Consider the following 6033-nt stretch of genomic DNA (forward strand, 5'->3'; position numbering starts at 1 on the left):
GATAATAATTTAGTGAATCCAGGTTCGTCAATGGTATATGATGGCAAGCTGAAATGTTCGGACAACAAACTTGTCAATACCTGCCGTGGCCCTTTAAAACGCTGGCGCGCAGTGCTCGAGACAACTCAATGTTTTGCTGCTGGTTGGTTGAATGAGCAATAAAAACTGACAGCTCCACTGAACACGCGCTGTTTTGGCGGTATAAACGGGTTAATAATTTATTTTCACGTATTATTCGACATTAAAGTTGGTTTTCAAACTCAAATCCTGCCAGAATCTCCCCGCGTAGAATTCACTCATTCATTTGGTGGTGTTTATCATATGACAGTGTCGACTGTTGCAACCTTGTTGAACTCATGAACTCCGCTCAGCATGACTCAAGTATTATCTTGGTGTAAATGGAAAGTTTCTTCATTGACAGGAATTCCTCTCCTCTTATCTCATTGATTGATTTTACCGTCACAGCTCATGCTCGCCATAACTTTCAATAGTTTTGGAACGCTCATGTGTAGCTCTGTAGACTACCATAAAGCACGGACAAATCCCAATGTCTTTTGGATGTATTTTATTGGGGTCCTGATTTCGACTTCTGAACCAATCATAGACGTCTATGTTTGGTTCAGATTTGGTATGGTCCGCACCGGCCTATATTTGCCATATATCACAAACCACCAAGGTGCCTTATTGTTGTTATAAACTGGTTACCAATGTAATTAGAGCAGTAAAAATACATGTTTTGTCATACCTGTGGTATATGGACTGATATACCACGGCTGTCAGCCAATCAGCATTCAGGGCTTGAACCAGACAGTTTATAATACAGTATAATGTACTCTATTGTAACCTACTTTACTCTGATGTACTCTACTCTGCTGAACTAAACTGTACTCTACTGAATTAAACTGTACTGTACACTACTCGACTGAATTAAACTGCACCATACTGTACTCTACTGAATAAAACTACCGTCCTGTGCCGTACCATACTGTACTGTACTCCACTACACTTTACTATGCTCTACTGTACTGAACTGTGCCATACTGTATTGTGCTGTTCAAACTTGTGAAACAAAGTCTAGACACTCAGACTTGGTACTTGTTTTGGGGCGGAGCTCGTTAGAATAATATCCAGAATGCTTTGCAAGTGTTTGTTTTTCATTTACATTTTGGTCATTCAGAAAACGTTATTATCCAGAGCGACTTACAGTCAGTGCATTCAACTAAGGTAGATAAACAACAACAAATCACAGTCATAGCAAGGAAAAATATTTTTTTAACTGTTACTGAGAATGTTACTGTAGTGAAACTAGTCTGTTGGTTAATTCTGTAGGTTGGGAACTTAGAAATTCATTGCATCGCTGTCAGTTTTAAAGCTTTGAAAAATATAGCATAAGTGCAGGTGACGATGGGAGCAATAACAATTATATTATATGTTGCAATCTCTTCTCACTTACATTAAATGGATTTTAAAAGTTTTATTGTGATATAATACTTCATTGAGAATGCATGTGTAGAATCAATGACCAAAAAATATGCATTTTCAAAGTCTGTAAAAAACTTTCATTCAGAACTGAAAAATAACTGATTTAAACACCGGGAAATACATATTTTCAACGTCCAGAAATTCATATTTTCAAAGTCTGGAAAATACATAATTTCAACTATCATTCAGAATAGGAAATTACGTTGATTTCACTACCCGGAAAATACCTATTTTCAACGTCCGGAAAAAAAACTATTTTTAACACAGAAAACACATATTTCGTATTTTACCCTTTCATGCAGAACCCAAAATGAACCGAACTTCAACGTCTGGAAAATATGTTTTTTCAATGTAATTTTGACTTACTTGGTAGTCTGTGAGTCTTCTCTAGCCTGTAATAGGCTATAAAAAGCTGATGACATACAGTATTTGCGGCTCAAAATATATTTTTTATTCGTGCTATCTTGTTGGTGAATGATAACTATAATAATCGTTAAGCTTTAGGCTACTCAATCATGCATCCTCTGTCTTGTTGTCCACTTTCTGATTGTGCCCACATTTTTAGACATGTGTAGACAATTAAAAAACCATTGTGATCACCACCAGAGGTAGTCAGGGGCCCTGTAGAGACTACAGTTGAAGAGGTTGTGTATCATTTCAGTCAGTAGTTTTGAAAAAAGTTCTCACAAGCCAAAACGGGTACCCGAAAATTGTGCACAATTGTGTACAATGTCATATATCATTCTGCAATGCGAATTGTAGAATGGCGCTGGAGGGGATGGCTGACGTTTTACGTGCTCCTAACCAACAGTGTTATTTTGTTAGCTTTTTTTGTGTTTGTATCTTATTTCTTTAAACTTATTTTGTACATAATGTTGCTGCTTCCGTCTCTTATGACCGAAAATAACTTCTGGACATCAGAACAGCGATGACTCACCATGAACTGGTAGAAGCTTTTTCCTTTTAACGAGTCCGACGTGAAGGATATACTGCTTTCCCGGGAACAGGCCCAAATCATCGTCATTTGCGTGAAGAGAAGACGGAGAAAAAGGGGGCGGTCGGTCTGCCTTCTGAGAATTCGTAGGCGAGCGAGTAAACCCCCACTGCCATCTGTTCTATTGGCAAACATGCAATCATTTGAAAAGAAAATCGATGACCTACGAGCAAGATTAAACTACCAACGGCACATTAAAAACTGTAATATCTTATGTTTCACCGAGTCGTGCCTGAACCACGACATGAACAACATACAGCTGGCGGGTTTTATACTGTATCGGCAGGACAGAACAGCAGCCTCTGGTAAGACAAGGGGTGGCGGTCTGTGTATATTTGTAAACAACAGCTGGTGCATGATATCTAAGGAAGTCTCGAGGTTTTGCTCGCCTGAGGTAGAGTATCTCATGATAAGCCGTACACCACACTATATACCTAGAGAGTTGCTGTTCATTGACTACAGCTCTGCGTTCAACACCATAGTGCCCTCAAAGCTCATCAATAAGCTAAGGACCCTGGGACTAAACACCTCCCTCCGCAACTGGATCCTGGACTTCCTGACGGGCCACCCCCAGGTGGTAAGGGTAGGTAACAACACATCTGCCACGCTGATCCTCAACACAGGGGCCCCTCAGGGGTGCATGCTCAATCCCCTCCTGTACTCCCTGTTCACTCATGACTGCATGGCCAGACACAACTCCAACACCATCATAAAGTTTTCCGATGACACAACAGAGGTTGGCCTGATCACCGACAACGACAAGACAGCCTATAGGGAGGAGGTCAGAGACCTGGCCGTGAGGTGCCAGGACAACAACCTCTCCCTCAACGTGATCAAGATGAAGGAGATTATTGTGGACTACAGGAAAAAAGAGGACCGAGCACGCCCCCATTCTCATCAACAGGGCTACAGTGAAGCAGAAAATCCATTTTATATTTGAAATTCTTCAGTAGATACCCTTTGCTTTGATGACAGCTTTGTACAATCTTGGCATTCTCTCAACCAGCTTCACCTGGAATGCTATTCCAACAGTCTTGAAGGAGTTCCCACAAATGCTGAGCACTTGTTGGCTGCTTTTCCTTCACTCATCCCAAACATCTCAATTTGGTTGAGGTCGGGGGATTGTGGAGGCCAGGTCATCTGATGCAGCATTCCATCACTCTTCTTCTTGGTCAAATAGCCCTTACAAAATAACCCTTGTAAAACAAATGATAGTCCCACTAAGCGTGAACCAGATGCGATGGCGTATCGCTGCAGAATGCTGTGGTAGCCATGCTGGTTAAGTGTGCCTTGAATTCTAAATAAATCACTGACAGTGTCACTAGCAAAGCACCCCCACACCATCACACCTCCTCCTCCATGCTTCACTGTGGGAACCGCACATGCAGAGATCATCCGTTCACCTACTCTGTGTCTCATAAGGACACGGTAGTTGGAATCCAAAATTGCAAATTTGGACTCATCAGGCCAAAGGACAGATTCCCACGGTCTTATGTCCATTGCTCGTGTATCTTGCACCAAGCAAGTCTCTTCTTTCTGTGGGTGTCCTTTAGTAGTGGTTTTGTTGCAGCAATTCGACCATGAAGGCCTGATTCACGCAGTCTCCTCTGCACAAATAAAATAAATGTTATTAGTCACATGTGCCGAATTCAATAGGTGTAGACCTTGCAGTGAAATGCTTACTTACGAGCCCCTAACCAACAATGCAGTTTAAAAAAAATACAGATAAGAATAAGAGGTAAAAGAAACACGTAACTAAAAAGCAGCAGTAAAATAACAATAGCGAGACTATATACCGGGGGGGGGGGGGGGGGGGGGGGGGGGGGGGGGGGGTCCGATACAGTGTCAATGTGCGTGGGCACCAGTTAGTTGAGGTGGTATGTACATGTAGGTAAAGTTATTAAGTGCACTATGCATAGATGACAACAGAGAGTAGCAGTGGTGTAAAGAGGGGGGGGGGGGGGGGGAGGCAATGCAAATAGTCTGGGTATCCATTTGATTAGCTGTTCAGAAGTCTTATGGCTTGTGGGTAGAAGCTGTTAAGAAGCCTCATGGACCTAGACTTGAGAGAACAGTTTATGACTAGGGTGGCTGGAGTCTTTGACAATTTTTAGGGCCTTCCTCTGATACCACCTGGTATAGAGGTCCCGGATGGCAGGAAGCTTTGCCCCAGTGATGTACTGGGCCGTACGCATTACCCTCTGTAGTGCCTTGCAGTCAGAGGCTGAGCAGTTGCCATACCAGGCAGTGATGCAACCGGTCAGGATGCTCTCGTAGGTGCAGCGAAGAAGAGCTCTTGTTTTCCTTCAAGGCAGAGTTGCAAAGAAAAAGCCATATCTCAGACTGGCAAATAAAATTAAGATGGACAAAAGAGCACAGACACTGGACAGAGGAACTCTGCCTAGAAGACCAGCATCCCGGAGTCGCCTCTTCACTATTGACGTTGAGACTGGTGTTTTACGTGTACTATTTAATGAAGCTGCCAGTTGAGGACTTGTGAGGGTGTCTGTTTCTCAAACTAGACACTCTAATGTACTTGTCCTCTTGCTCAGTTGTGCACCGTGGCCTTCCACTCCTCTTTCTATTCTGGTTAGAGCCAGTTTACGCTGTTCTGTGAAGGGAGTAGTACACAGCGTTGTACGAGATCTTCATTTTCTTGACAATTTCTCCTATGGAATATTCTTAATTTCTCAGAACAAGAATAGAAAGTTATTTGTTCCTGGCCATTTGGAGCCTGTAATCGAACCCACAAATGCTGATGCTCCAGATACTCAACTAGTCTAAAGATGGCCAGTTTTATTGCTTCTTTAATCAGTACAACAGTTTTCAGCTGTGCTAACATAATTGAAAAAGGCTTTTCTAATGATCAATTAGCCTTTTAAAATGATAAACTTGGATTAGCTAACACAACGTGCCATTGGAACACAGGAGTGATGGTTGCTGATAATGGGCCTATGTAGATATTCCCTAAAAAAATCAGCTGTTTCCAGCTACAATAATCATTGACAACATTTACAATGTCTACACTGTATTGCTGATCAATTTGATGTTATTTGAATGGACATAAAATGAGCTTTTCTTTCAAAAACAAGGACATTTCTAAGTGGCCCCAAACTTTTGAACGGTAGTATAAGCGTAAGCATGTAGACATGTCCAGGGACCATTTGCTATCTGCATATCAATATCAATCAAGTGTAAACAGAGCTCGATTGCCATTTAAATCACTTGGGTCTCCTGAGTGGCGCAGCGGTCTAAGGTACTGCATCAGTGCTAGGTGTCACTACAGACATCCTGGTTTGAATCCAGGCTGTATCACAACCAGCTGTGATTGGACACAATCGGCCCGGCGTCGTCCAGGATTGGCCGGTGTAGGCCGTCATTGTAAATAAGAATTTGTTCTTTACTGACTTGCCTAGTTAAATAAAAATAAAAATACCATTTAAATCATCATTATACCGGCCTCTAAAATCATTGATAGGTAGCCCCATCAACTTATGACATCATTAGGCCTAACTGTTCAAGTAAATACATTCACATTATTTTGAAATAATATCTGT

The sequence above is a fragment of the Salvelinus namaycush genome, chromosome 24 (genome assembly GCF_016432855.1).
Source record: "Salvelinus namaycush isolate Seneca chromosome 24, SaNama_1.0, whole genome shotgun sequence".
In the NCBI taxonomy this organism is placed as follows: domain Eukaryota; kingdom Metazoa; phylum Chordata; class Actinopteri; order Salmoniformes; family Salmonidae; genus Salvelinus; species Salvelinus namaycush.